We start from the raw sequence: 14,650 nt of genomic DNA, 5'->3' as shown, positions 1-14,650 counted from the left end.
TAAGTCTCCAATTTATTTCTTACAGTCACGGGGAAACGAGGGCATGAAAATTTCATCAGCAGCCCACCTTCAAGACCTCGTCTCACCCTACCTGTCCACTTCCTCCTCCGAACCGTCTGCTATGAAAATGAGTCAGTCAACCAGTGACCCCCGCCTTTAATTACATGTCAGGCGAGGTTGTGGGCGCCTCGCGGGGCCTGGTATTCACAAAGCTTTCGCTTTTCTCCCCTTTTATTTAAAAGGGGGAGAATAGATTTATTTTTAAACATCTACTTCTTTCCGTCCTGCAGAGCGGGGGTGGACTGCGGGGAGACATCGACTAAAAGGGGCGAATGAAAGAGGTGCAGGAGAATAAATACTGCATGAATTCTGCATAAAAGGAGGAGGTGAAGAGAAGCCAAACTGAAAAGGATGATGTGACTCTGGAAAAGACCGTTTCCATATTCAAGTAGGATACAGAGGAGGTGATAGCCATGTAAGTGAGGGGATGGAATAAAGAGCAGAAACAGAAAAAAGACACAAACTCCATCTGATTATTTTCCTCGCAGGAGGAGTGATTCTTAACTAAAATCACAGAGCAATCAGGTGCAGAGGGAACAAGATGGATGCATTTGCATAAAAGGCTCCAAGTAGGAATCAGATCAGCAGATCCAGGGAATAAATCTGCTCAAATGAGAAAAAAAAAACAATATAAGCTTATGAAAACAAAGCAGAAACCAGCGGAAGGAGGCTGGAGGGGGATAAATAACACCAGAGGAAAAGATGGGGGGATATCAGACGGTTTTTATTACAGCATGGAAAATTATGCAGAAAATCCTGATTATACATCTGTATACGAACACCATCCACTTTATCAGATACACCGCTTCCTGTTGACCAGCCAATCACATGGAAGCACAGACTCACAATGAGCATTTTCTTAAAGTTCCCTTTAGGTACGGATGGTAGTGAATCCATTTCGAACATCAAGCCTCTCCGACGTGCGTCTGCTACACGGGCGCGGTTATTCCTCCAAACGTCCACTAGAGGGCCGTGAGGAAGAATTCACCTCCACGTTTCAGCATCGCTGCTAGTCAACAAGGTGATGATGAAGGTGATGAAGGACGTCAGGATGAGAGATCGCCACTGGAAGAGACAAAATAACGCTGATGGTTCTTCTTCTCTGTTGCTTTGGTTGGCTGCATGTCAGGAAGCGGCTCAACGCTGCCCCCACAGTTTCCAGCCAAATTTATTCTGGGTTCCGATCTGCAGGGGTTCCCAAACAGACCGAAGACTGGTGAAGGTTCTGGTGAAGACGACAATCCAGTATGGTGGTTCTGGTAAAGTGGACGACCCGGTACGGTTGAATGAAAAGCAGCCCAAACCGCAGGACGACGGTTTCCGCTCCTCTTGGTAACTTGAATTTCCCAGCCGGATTTGAACGCACCGTCTGGACACCGACTTCCTGAGGTGGCACGGCGGTTTGGTCGGAGCCCAAACGGATGATGTTCATCCAGCAGGAAGGTCTCAGCCCGCTGGACAGACATTTAGCCACTAATCCCACCGATGGGGGTGAAAGGAGGAAGACGTGAAGGAGCTGCAGACCCCCCAGCAGAGAAAAACAAGGTCCATCTGCTCTTTAAATGTCCTCGTACCGATGGCAGAGCGGAGGATGAAGTCACCCTATATCCACATCTCCTCCACCTCTCCATCACCCTGAACCCCCTTTCCTTAAAAAGCACCCCCCCCCCCCCCTCCAGTGCTTTACCACCCTGTTGATTACTCGGTAACCAGCTGAGTGGGTATGCAACAAGCTTTTCAACAATAAATGGAGGTAAAAACAGAAGGTTCTGGGTTTGGGGGGGTGCGAAAGGAAGGAAGCGAGTGGGCGACACACACACACACACACACACACACACACACACACACACTCATGCTGCTTAAAGGTTGGGGCAAAGGCAGCATGTTGAGGGGCTGTCAGCCCCCATCAGCAACCAACCTAAAGGAGTGTGTGTGTGTGTGTGTGTGTGTGTGTGTGTGTGTGTGTGTGTGCTGCTGTTAGCCATGAGCATTAACAACATGTAGCTGTTTGGGGTGGGGTTGGGGGGGGCTCCCACCTGAGCCCTCCGTTAGCTTCAAGGGCTTAACAATGACGGGTTCAGAGGTCGGAGGGAATGGAGTGTTTCTGGTCATCCTGTGCGGTTCAGGTCTGCATACATGTCAGCTTCACGTGTGGACCGTTTCACACGCCTCTCTAGCTTCTGTCAGCAGGACGATGGACACCAGAGACGAGAAAATTATGTGTCATGATGAAGACAAAATCTGGATGCTGTCAAATATGTAATAAAAGCAGAATCTGATCCGGTCAGCATGTCTGGTGCAGGATGTGGTCCAGCGTGGTCCTGCTGGACCAGTTCTCCTGTTCCACCATCAGGATGTGGTTCAGCGTGGTCCTGCTGGACCAGTTCTCCTGTTCCACCATCAGGATGTGGTCCAGCGTGGTCCTGCTGGACCAGTTCTCCTGTTCCACCATCAGGATGTGGTCCAGCGTGGTCCTGCTGGACCGGTTCTCCTGTTCCACCATCAGGATGTGGTTCAGCGTGGTCCTGCTGGACTGGTTCTCCTGTTCCACCATCAGGATGTGGTCCAGCATGGTCCTGCTGGACCGGTTCTCCTGTTCCACCATCAGGATGTGGTTCAGCGTGGTCCTGCTGGACCAGTTCTCCTGTTCCACCATCAGGATGTGGTTCAGCGTGGTCCTGCTGGACCGGTTCTCCTGTTCCACCATCAGGATGTGGTTCAGCGTGGTCCTGCTGGACCAGTTCTCCTGTTCCACCATCAGGATGTGGTTCAGCGTGGTCCTGCTGGACCGGTTCTCCTGTTCCACCATCAGGATGTGGTTCAGCGTGGTCCTGCTGGACCGGTTCTCCTGTTCCACCATCAGGATGTGGTCCAGCGTGGTCCTGCTGGACCGGTTCTCCTGTTCCACCATCAGGATGTGGTCCAGCGTGGTCCTGCTGGACCAGTTCTCCTGTTCCACCATCAGGATGTGGTTCAGCGTGGTCCTGCTGGACCGGTTCTCCTGTTCCACCATCAGGATGTGGTCCAGCGTGGTCCTGCTGGACCGGTTCTCCTGTTCCACCATCAGGATGTGGTTCAGCGTGGTCCTGCTGGACCGGTTCTCCTGTTCCACCATCAGGATGTGGTCCAGCGTGGTCCTGCTGGACCAGTTCTCCTGTTCCACCATCAGGATGTGGTCCAGCATGGTGGAAGGTCTTCCCTGAAAGAGACGTTGTCTGGATGGGAGCAGATGTTTCAGCATTGATGGAGCTTCCCAGATGTGGAAGCTGCCCACGCCATCGGCACTAATGCAACCCCATCCCATCAGAGATGCAGGCTGATAACAAGCTGGATGCTCCCTCTCCTCTTTAGTCTGCAGGACACGCCGTCCATGCTGTCCACAAACTATTCCACATCTTCATCCAGGTTTCCACTCAGAACATTTGAAATGAGCTTTGGTCCAGAGAAGACGCCGTGTTTCTGGATCCTCTTCACATATGATGGAGCTTTAAATTCTGGGGAACATTTTTCTGAAATGGTTCCATAATTTTTAAACCCAGTTTTTACATTGTGATGATCTTTTATACCCAGTCATGATACCGATACGTTGCCAGTTAACCAAGTTAGTTGTCAAATACAAATTTGGTACAAATTTGTCTGATTTGTACCAATCGTTCATGTTCTATTGGGAATAAAAAATTGCTCGATGAGACTTGGAAAGCATTAAATGTGCTTTGGATTTGTTCTGTTTAGACTTCTATTCTTTGCATTCTGGTTTGTGTTCAGAAAGACTGGCGTTCCTCTTAATTTGACAGACTAAAAGCAGAAAACATTCGAGCAGACGCCTCTTAGTGATACATTAAAAGGTAACAGATGACACCAACACGTGAAAAGAATTTGCTTTTAGTGAGAAAAAGGAAAAAAAGAATGAGAGGTGGCGGTTCTTCTTGTCAAACACAAAAGGTTGAGAAGCCTTTAATAGCTCCCTCATTACCTCCAGTTAATGCAGCTCAACTAAACACGGTACATGTGGCCATAACGGGACTTCACAGCCGTACACCGACGTACAAACACAAGCTGTGGGTAAAAACTTCTAATAGTCCTATTAAAGCTCATTTAACCTCCAGGAGAAATGATGAATGTTGCTCCATCTCAACTGGAGCCGCTGAAGATTTCACATCGGAATCTGAACAAGTTTGTTATGCACTCAACGTCCACGAAGGCGTTTTACGTCCAGGAAGGCGTTCAAAGTCCAGGAAGGCGTTTAATTTCCAGGAAGGCGTTTAACGTCCAGGAAGGCGTTCAACGTCCAGGAAGGCGTTCAACGTCCAGGAAGGCGTTCAACGTCCAGGAAGGTGTTTAACGTCCAGGAAGGCGTTTAACTTCCAGGAAGGCGTTCAACGTCCAGGAAGGCGTTCAACGTCCAGGAAGGCGTTTAATTTCCAGGAAAGCGTTTGATTTCCAGGAAGGCGTTTAACGTCCAGGAAGGCGTTCAACGTCCAGGAAGGCGTTTAATTTCCAGGAAGGCGTTTAACGTCCAGGAAGGCGTTCAGCGTCCAGGAAGGCGTTTAATTTCCAGGAAGGCGTTTAACATCCAGGAAGGCGTTTAACATCCAGGAAGGCGTTTAACGTCCAGGAAGGCGTTTAACGTCCAGGAAGGCGTTCAACGTCCAGGAAGGCGTTCAACGTCCAGGAAGGCGTTCAGCGTCCAGGAAGGCGTTCAGCGTCCAGGAAGGCGTTCAACGTCCAGGAAGGCGTTCAACGTCCAGGAAGGCGTTCAGCGTCCAGGAAGGCGTTCAACGTCCAGGAATGCGTTCAACGTCCAGGAAGGCGTTCAACGTCCAGGAAGGCGTTCAACGTCCAGGAAGGCGTTCAACGTCCAGGAAGGCGTTCAGCGTCCAGGAAGGCGTTCAACGTCCAGGAATGCGTTCAACGTCCAGGAAGGCGTTCAACGTCCAGGAAGGCGTTCAACGTCCAGGAAGGCGTTCAAGGTCCAGGAAGGCGTTCAACGTCCAGGAAGGCGTTCAACGTCCAGGAAGGCGTTCAACGTCCAGGAATGCGTTCAACGTCCAGGAAGGCGTTTAATTTCCAGGAAGGCATTCAATTTCCAGGAAGACATTTAATTTCCAGGAAGGCGTTCAACGTCCAGGAAGGCGTTCAACGTCCAGGAAGGCGTTCAGCGTACAGGAAGGCGTTTAATTTCCAGGAAGGCGTTCAACGTCCAGGAAGGCATTCAATTTCCAGGAAGGCGTTTAATTTCCAGGAATGCGTTCAGCGTCCAGGAAGGCGTTCAACGTCCAGGAAGGCGTTCAGCGTACAGGAAGGCGTTTAATTTCCAGGAAGGCGTTCAACGTCCAGGAAGGCATTCAATTTCCAGGAAGGCGTTTAATTTCCAGGAATGCGTTCAGCGTCCAGGAAGGCGTTTAACGTCCAGGAAGGCGTTCAACGTCCAGGAAGGCGTTTAATTTCCAGGAAAGCGTTTGATTTCCAGGAAGGCGTTTAACGTCCAGGAAGGCGTTCAACGTCCAGGAAGGCGTTTAATTTCCAGGAAGGCGTTTAATTTCCAGGAAGGCGTTTAATTTCCAGGAAGGCGTTCAGCGTCCAGGAAGGCGTTTAATTTCCAGGAAGGCGTTCAACGTCCAGGAATGCGTTCAGCGTCCAGGAAGGCGTTCAACGTCCAGGAAGGCGTTCAACGTCCAGGAAGGCGTTCAGCGTCCAGGAAGGCGTTTAATTTCCAGGAAGGCGTTCAACATCCAGGAAGGCGTTCAACGTCCAGGAAGGCATTCAATTTCCAGGAAGGCGTTTAATTTCCAGGAAGGCATTCAACATCCAGGAAGGCGTTCAACGTCCAGGAATGCGTTCAGCGTCCAGGAAGGCGTTTAATTTCCAGGAAGGCGTTCAACATCCAGGAAGGCGTTCAACATCCAGGAAGGCATTTAATTTCCAGGAAGGCGTTCAACGTCCAGGAAGGCGTTCAGCGTCCAGGAAGGCGTTTAACATCCAGGAAGGCGTTCAGCGTCCAGGAAGGCGTTTAATTTCCAGGAAGGCGTTCAACGTCCAGGAAGGCGTTTAATTTCCAGGAAGGCGTTCAGCGTCCAGGAAGGCGTTTAATTTCCAGGAAGGCGTTCAACGTCCAGGAAGGCGTTCAGCGTCCAGGAAGGCGTTCAACGTCCAGGAAGGCGTTTAATTTCCAGGAAGGCGTTTAATTTCCAGGAAGGCGTTCAACATCCAGGAAGGTGTTCAACGTCCAGGAATGCGTTCAGCGTCCAGGAAGGCGCTTAATTTCCAGGAAGGCGTTCAACGTCCAGGAAGGCGTTTAATTTCCAGGAAGGCGTTCAACGTCCAGGAAGGCGTTTAATTTCCAGGAAGGCGTTCAACGTCCAGGAAGGCGTTCAACGTCCAGGAAGGCGTTTAATTTCCAGGAAGGCGTTTAATTTCCAGGAAGGCGTTCAACATCCAGGAAGGCGTTCAACATCCAGGAAGGCGTTCAGCGTCCAGGAAGGCGTTTAATTTCCAGGAAGGCGTTCAACGTCCAGGAAGGCGTTTAATTTCCAGGAAGGCGTTCAACGTCCAGGAAGGCGTTCAACGTCCAGGAAGGCATTTAATTTCCAGGAAGGCGTTTAATTTCCAGGAAGGCGTTCAATTTCCAGGAAGGCGTTCAACATCCAGGAAGGCGTTCAACGTCCAGGAATGCGTTCAGCGTCCAGGAAGGCGTTTAATTTCCAGGAAGGCGTTCAACGTCCAGGAATGCGTTCAACGTCCAGGAAGGCGTTCAGCGTCCAGGAAGGCGTTTAATTTCCAGGAAGGCGTTCAACATCCAGGAAGGCGTTCAACGTCCAGGAAGGCATTCAATTTCCAGGAAGGCGTTTAATTTCCAGGAAGGCGTTCAACGTCCAGGAATGCGTTTAATTTCCAGGAAGGCGTTCAACGTCCAGGAAGGCGTTTAATTTCCAGGAAGGCGTTCAACGTCCAGGAAGGCGTTCAACGTCCAGGAAGGCGTTTAATTTCCAGGAAGGCGTTTAATTTCCAGGAAGGCGTTCAACATCCAGGAAGGCGTTCAACATCCAGGAAGGCGTTCAGCGTCCAGGAAGGCGTTTAATTTCCAGGAAGGCGTTCAACGTCCAGGAAGGCGTTTAATTTCCAGGAAGGCGTTCAACGTCCAGGAAGGCGTTCAACGTCCAGGAAGGCATTTAATTTCCAGGAAGGCGTTTAATTTCCAGGAAGGCGTTCAATTTCCAGGAAGGCGTTCAACATCCAGGAAGGCGTTCAACGTCCAGGAATGCGTTCAGCGTCCAGGAAGGCGTTTAATTTCCAGGAAGGCGTTCAACGTCCAGGAATGCGTTCAACGTCCAGGAAGGCGTTCAGCGTCCAGGAAGGCGTTTAATTTCCAGGAAGGCGTTCAACATCCAGGAAGGCGTTCAACGTCCAGGAAGGCATTCAATTTCCAGGAAGGCGTTTAATTTCCAGGAAGGCGTTCAACATCCAGGAAGGCGTTCAACGTCCAGGAATGCGTTCGGCGTCCAGGAAGGCGTTTAATTTCCAGGAAGGCGTTCAACGTCCAGGAAGGCGTTTAATTTCCAGGAAGGCGTTCAACGTCCAGGAAGGCATTTAATTTCCAGGAAGGCGTTCAACGTCCAGGAAGGCGTTCAACGTCCAGGAAGGCGTTTAATTTCCAGGAAGGCGTTTAATTTCCAGGAAGGCGTTCAACATCCAGGAAGGCGTTCAACATCCAGGAAGGCGTTCAGCGTCCAGGAAGGCGTTTAATTTCCAGGAAGGCGTTTGATTTCCAGGAAGGCGTTTAACGTCCAGGAAGGCGTTCAACGTCCAGGAAGGCGTTCAACGTCCAGGAAGGCGTTTAACGTCCAGGAAGGCGTTCAACATCCAGGAAGGCGTTCAACGTCCAGGAAGGCATTCAATTTCCAGGAAGGCGTTTAATTTCCAGGAAGGCGTTCAACATCCAGGAAGGCGTTCAACGTCCAGGAATGCGTTCAGCGTCCAGGAAGGTGTTTAATTTCCAGGAAGGCGTTCAACGTCCAGGAAGGCGTTTAATTTCCAGGAAGGCGTTCAACGTCCAGGAAGGCGTTTAATTTCCAGGAAGGCGTTTAATTTCCAGGAAGGCGTTCAACATCCAGGAAGGCGTTCAACGTCCAGGAAGGCGTTTAATTTCCAGGAAGGCGTTTAATTTCCAGGAAGGCGTTCAACATCCAGGAAGGCGTTCAACATCCAGGAAGGCGTTCAGCGTCCAGGAAGGCGTTTAATTTCCAGGAAGGCGTTCAACGTCCAGGAAGGCGTTTAATTTCCAGGAAGGCGTTCAACGTCCAGGAAGGCATTTAATTTCCAGGAAGGCGTTCAACGTCCAGGAAGGTGTTCAGCGTCCAGGAAGGCGTTTAACATCCAGGAAGGCGTTTAACGTCCAGGAAGGCGTTCAACGTCCAGGAAGGCGTTTAATTTCCAGGAAGGCGTTCAGCGTCCAGGAAGGCGTTTAATTTCCAGGAAGGCGTTCAACGTCCAGGAATGCGTTCAGCGTCCAGGAAGGCGTTCAACGTCCAGGAAGGCGTTTAATTTCCAGGAAGGCGTTCAACATCCAGGAAGGCGTTCAACGTCCAGGAAGGCATTCAATTTCCAGGAAGGCGTTTAATTTCCAGGAAGGCGTTCAACATCCAGGAAGGCGTTCAACGTCCAGGAATGCGTTCAGCGTCCAGGAAGGCGTTCAACATCCAGGAAGGCGTTCAACGTCCAGGAAGGCGTTTAATTTCCAGGAAGGCGTTCAACGTCCAGGAAGGCGTTTAATTTCCAGGAAGGCGTTCAACGTCCAGGAAGGCGTTCAACGTCCAGGAAGGCGTTTAATTTCCAGGAAGGCGTTTAATTTCCAGGAAGGCGTTCAACATCCAGGAAGGCGTTCAAAATCCAGGAAGGCGTTCAGCGTCCAGGAAGGCATTTAATTTCCAGGAAGGCGTTCAACGTCCAGGAAGGCGTTTAATTTCCAGGAAGGCGTTCAACGTCCAGGAAGGCGTTCAACGTCCAGGAAGGCATTTAATTTCCAGGAAGGCGTTTAATTTCCAGGAAGGCGTTCAATTTCCAGGAAGGCGTTCAACATCCAGGAAGGCGTTCAACGTCCAGGAATGCGTTCAGCGTCCAGGAAGGCGTTTAATTTCCAGGAAGGCGTTCAACGTCCAGGAATGCGTTCAACGTCCAGGAAGGCGTTCAGCGTCCAGGAAGGCGTTTAATTTCCAGGAAGGCGTTCAACATCCAGGAAGGCGTTCAACGTCCAGGAAGGCATTCAATTTCCAGGAAGGCGTTTAATTTCCAGGAAGGCGTTCAACATCCAGGAAGGCGTTCAACGTCCAGGAATGCGTTCAGCGTCCAGGAAGGCGTTTAATTTCCAGGAAGGCGTTCAACGTCCAGGAAGGCGTTTAATTTCCAGGAAGGCGTTCAACGTCCAGGAAGGCATTTAATTTCCAGGAAGGCGTTCAACGTCCAGGAAGGCGTTCAACGTCCAGGAAGGCGTTTAATTTCCAGGAAGGCGTTTAATTTCCAGGAAGGCGTTCAACATCCAGGAAGGCGTTCAACATCCAGGAAGGCGTTCAGCGTCCAGGAAGGCGTTTAATTTCCAGGAAGGCGTTCAACGTCCAGGAAGGCGTTTAATTTCCAGGAAGGCGTTCAACGTCCAGGAAGGCGTTCAACGTCCAGGAAGGCATTTAATTTCCAGGAAGGCGTTTAATTTCCAGGAAGGCGTTCAACGTCCAGGAAGGCGTTTAATTTCCAGGAAGGCGTTCAACGTCCAGGAAGGCGTTCAACGTCCAGGAAGGCGTTCAACGTCCAGGAAGGCGTTTAATTTCCAGGAAGGCGTTCAACGTCCAGGAAGGCGTTTAATTTCCAGGAAGGCGTTCAACATCCAGGAAGGCATTTAATTTCCAGGAAGGCGTTCAACGTCCAGGAAGGCGTTCAACGTCCAGGAAGGCGTTCAACGTCCAGGAAGGCGTTTAATTTCCAGGAAGGCGTTCCACGTCCAGGAAGGCGTTTAATTTCCAGGAAGGCATTTAATTTCCAGGAAGGCGTTCAACGTCCAGGAAGGCGTTTAACGTCCAGGAAGGCGTTTAATTTCCAGGAAGGCGTTCAACATCCAGGAAGGCATTTAATTTCCAGGAAGGCGTTCAACGTCCAGGAAGGCGTTCAACATCCAGGAAGGCGTTCAACGTCCAGGAAGGCATTTAATTTCCAGGAAGGCGTTCAACGTCCAGGAAGGCGTTTAATTTCCAGGAAGGCGTTCAACGTCCAGGAAGGCGTTTAATTTCCAGGAAGGCGTTCAACATCCAGGAAGGCATTTAATTTCCAGGAAGGCGTTCAACGTCCAGGAAGGCGTTTAATTTCCAGGAAGGCGTTCAACGTCCAGGAAGGCGTTTAATTTCCAGGAAGGCGTTTAATTTCCAGGAAGGCGTTCAACATCCAGGAAGGCGTTCAACGTCCAGGAAGGCGTTTAATCTCCAGGAAGGCGTTTAATTTCCAGGAAGGCGTTCAACGTCCAGGAAGGCGTTCAACATCCAGGAAGGCGTTCAGCGTCCAGGAAGGCGTTTAATTTCCAGGAAGGCGTTCAACGTCCAGGAAGGCGTTCAACGTCCAGGAAGGCGTTTAATTTCCAGGAAGGCGTTTAATTTCCAGGAAGGCGTTTAATTTCCAGGAAGGCGTTCAACGTCCAGGAAGGCGTTCAACGTCCAGGAAGGCGTTCAACGTCCAGGAAGGCGTTCAGCGTCCAGGAAGGCGTTTAATTTCCAGGAAGGCGTTCAACGTCCAGGAATGCGTTCAGCGTCCAGGAAGGCGTTCAACGTCCAGGAAGGCGTTCAGCGTCCAGGAAGGCGTGTAATTTCCAGGAAGGCGTTCAACATCCAGGAAGGCGTTCAACGTCCAGGAAGGCATTCAATTTCCAGGAAGGCGTTTAATTTCCAGGAAGGCGTTCAACATCCAGGAAGGCGTTCAACGTCCAGGAATGCGTTCAGCGTCCAGGAAGGCGTTTAATTTCCAGGAAGGCGTTTAATTTCCAGGAAGGCGTTCAACATCCAGGAAGGCGTTCAACGTCCAGGAAGGCATTTAATTTCCAGGAAGGCGTTCAACGTCCAGGAAGGCGTTCAGCGTCCAGGAAGGCGTTTAACATCCAGGAAGGCGTTTAACGTCCAGGAAGGCGTTCAACGTCCAGGAAGGCGTTTAATTTCCAGGAAGGCGTTCAGCGTCCAGGAAGGCGTTTAATTTCCAGGAAGGCGTTCAACGTCCAGGAATGCGTTCAGCGTCCAGGAAGGCGTTCAACGTCCAGGAAGGCGTTTAATTTCCAGGAAGGCGTTCAACATCCAGGAAGGCGTTCAACATCCAGGAAGGCGTTCAACGTCCAGGAAGGCATTTAATTTCCAGGAAGGCGTTCAACGTCCAGGAAGGCGTTTAATTTCCAGGAAGGCGTTCAACGTCCAGGAAGGCGTTTAATTTCCAGGAAGGCGTTCAACATCCAGGAAGGCATTTAATTTCCAGGAAGGCGTTCAACGTCCAGGAAGGCGTTTAATTTCCAGGAAGGCGTTCAACGTCCAGGAAGGCGTTTAATTTCCAGGAAGGCGTTTAATTTCCAGGAAGGCGTTCAACATCCAGGAAGGCGTTCAACGTCCAGGAAGGCGTTTAATCTCCAGGAAGGCGTTTAATTTCCAGGAAGGCGTTCAACGTCCAGGAAGGCGTTCAACATCCAGGAAGGCGTTCAGCGTCCAGGAAGGCGTTTAATTTCCAGGAAGGCGTTCAACGTCCAGGAAGGCGTTCAACGTCCAGGAAGGCGTTTAATTTCCAGGAAGGCGTTTAATTTCCAGGAAGGCGTTTAATTTCCAGGAAGGCGTTCAACGTCCAGGAAGGCGTTCAACGTCCAGGAAGGGGTTCAACGTCCAGGAAGGCGTTTAATTTCCAGGAAGGCGTTCAACGTCCAGGAAGGCGTTCAGCGTCCAGGAAGGCGTTTAATTTCCAGGAAGGCGTTCAACGTCCAGGAATGCGTTCAGCGTCCAGGAAGGCGTTCAACGTCCAGGAAGGCGTTCAGCGTCCAGGAAGGCGTTTAATTTCCAGGAAGGCATTTAATTTCCAGGAAGGCGTTTAATTTCCAGGAAGGCGTTCAACGTCCAGGAAGGCGTTCAACGTCCAGGAAGGGGTTCAACGTCCAGGAAGGCGTTTAATTTCCAGGAAGGCGTTCAACGTCCAGGAAGGCGTTCAGCGTCCAGGAAGGCGTTTAATTTCCAGGAAGGCGTTCAACGTCCAGGAATGCGTTCAGCGTCCAGGAAGGCGTTCAACGTCCAGGAATGCGTTCAGCGTCCAGGAAGGCGTTCAACGTCCAGGAAGGCGTTCAACGTCCAGGAAGGCGTTCAACGTCCAGGAAGGCGTTCAATTTCCAGGAAGGCGTTCAACGTCCAGGAAGGCGTTTAATTTCCAGGAAGGCGTTCAACATCCAGGAAGGCATTTAATTTCCAGGAAGGCGTTCAACGTCCAGGAAGGCGTTTAATTTCCAGGAAGGCGTTCAACATCCAGGAAGGCGTTCAACGTCCAGGAAGGCATTTAATTTCCAGGAAGGCGTTCAACGTCCAGGAAGGCGTTCAACGTCCAGGAAGGCGTTCAACGTCCAGGAAGGCGTTCAACGTCCAGGAAGGCGTTCAACGTCCAGGAAGGCGTTCAACATCCAGGAAGGCGTTCAACATCCAGGAAGGCGTTCAACGTCCAGGAAGGCGTTCAACGTCCAGGAAGGCGTTTAATTTCCAGGAAGGCGTTCAACATCCAGGAAGGCATTTAATTTCCAGGAAGGCGTTCAACGTCCAGGAAGGCGTTCAACGTCCAGGAAGGCGTTTAATTTCCAGGAAGGCGTTCAACATCCAGGAAGGCGTTCAACATCCAGGAAGGCGTTCAACGTCCAGGAAGGCATTTAATTTCCAGGAAGGCGTTCAACGTCCAGGAAGGCGTTCAACGTCCAGGAAGGCGTTCAACGTCCAGGAAGGCGTTCAACGTCCAGGAAGGCGTTTAATTTCCAGGAAGGCGTTCAACATCCAGGAAGGCGTTCAACATCCAGGAAGGCGTTCAACATCCAGGAAGGCGTTCAACATCCAGGAAGGCGTTCAACGTCCAGGAAGGCGTTTAATTTCCAGGAAGGCGTTCAACATCCAGGAAGGCGTTCAACGTCCAGGAAGGCGTTTAATTTCCAGGAAGGCGTTCAACATCCAGGAAGGCGTTCAACGTCCAGGAAGACATTTAATTTCCAGGAAGGCGTTCAACGTCCAGGAAGGCGTTCAACGTCCAGGAAGGCGTTTAATTTCCAGGAAGGCGTTCAACGTCCAGGAAGGCGTTTAATTTCCAGGAAGGCGTTCAACATCCAGGAAGGCGTTCAGCGTCCAGGAAGGCGTTCAACGTCCAGGAAGGCGTTTAACGTCCAGGAAGGCGTTTAACATCCAGGAAGGCGTGGTCAGAGCTCGTATCCATTTAAGAGGAGGCGGTAGTTACAGCCTGAAAACGTCTCCCTGTAGTCCATCGTTCATCAGTCCGATGAACTCCATCATGTTAAAGCAGCTGTTACACCCATCCATCCATCCATCATCCATCCATCCATCCATGACAGCGGGCCACAGTGATGTACAGTTAGACATATGTGGTTCTCCATTTGACTGACATGTTAAGACCATGCCAGTCAAATGGAGACGATGAAATCTTTCCAGACGTGATTTTTCTGTGATGGTGTTTGAACACAGTCCCACCACTTCTCAAAGCGTCTTTTTGTTTTGCTTTGTCAGATGCAGTTTCTGCAGCTCAGATGTAATTCTACATGAACAGACAGGTTCCTGATGCTGTTAAGAAAATGAGATCAGAGGAGACAGTTTGCATTTGTGAAGAGTGCAGGTGAGGGACAGACGCTTTGTTTATGGCCTGACATTTACGTCAACAAAGACCTCTTTTCCTTCTTGTTCCTGGTCTTTGTCTCTTGACTTCAACCTTTGTCTCTTCCTCTCCATTTCTGCGATACCTGCTGAGCAGAATGCATCATTTAGTCTGTGTCTGTTTCACATCAAGCCGGAGCTGATTTATCAATGACACGGCTGCCTTTGCCTTTGCTTACTGTATTGTTAAATTGCACTTTAATGAAATTAGGCCTGCAAATTATGAGAGCCTAAATCAATTACCAGGTCAATAACGGAGACACAACGCGGACAGAGTCCCGAGCCTCATCAATAACATCTGAAAGAAGACCAGACCACTCTTGTCCATGATGAGCCGGAGGTTCAAACCGGGGAGGATTTACTGCAAATTGAATTATGATTACCAGTGAGTGTCCAGAACACGTCTTCCATCTGAGCTCCGTCAACGAGGCTTCTGAAGTTCCTGAATAAATAAAGTTCAGCCACAGACATCTAATTCGTTTAAAAAACCATAAAGGTAAAAGGATAAGATGGCGTTTTGTCTTCTGGTTGAGGTGAAAGGAACTTTCTGTTATAATACATTGAAATGAGTTGATTTGATTTCCAAAAAACAGATTCAGTTAGATATCATTTCATTTACAGGTGTTCATGCAAAACCATTTTTTATTCAAAAACATCCTGAGATTAATATTTTTATAAAA

General features: G+C 50.0%; 1 protein-coding gene across 1 annotated transcript in view; it reads right to left on the bottom strand.

The window, feature by feature from the left end:
• The window catches only part of LOC306770681 (partitioning defective 3 homolog), a gene marked incomplete at both ends in the record, with an annotated part of 372,575 nt that overhangs the window by 171,086 nt on the left and 186,839 nt on the right, over nt 1–14,650 (bottom strand). The gene's annotated exons all lie outside the window — the stretch shown is intronic.

Source organism: Telmatherina bonti, assembly GCF_933228915.1.
Source record: "Telmatherina bonti genome assembly, chromosome: 20".
Lineage (NCBI taxonomy): Eukaryota > Metazoa > Chordata > Actinopteri > Atheriniformes > Telmatherinidae > Telmatherina > Telmatherina bonti.
Note: the sequence above shows the minus strand (reverse complement) of the source record. Positions and strands in the feature narration are given on the sequence as shown.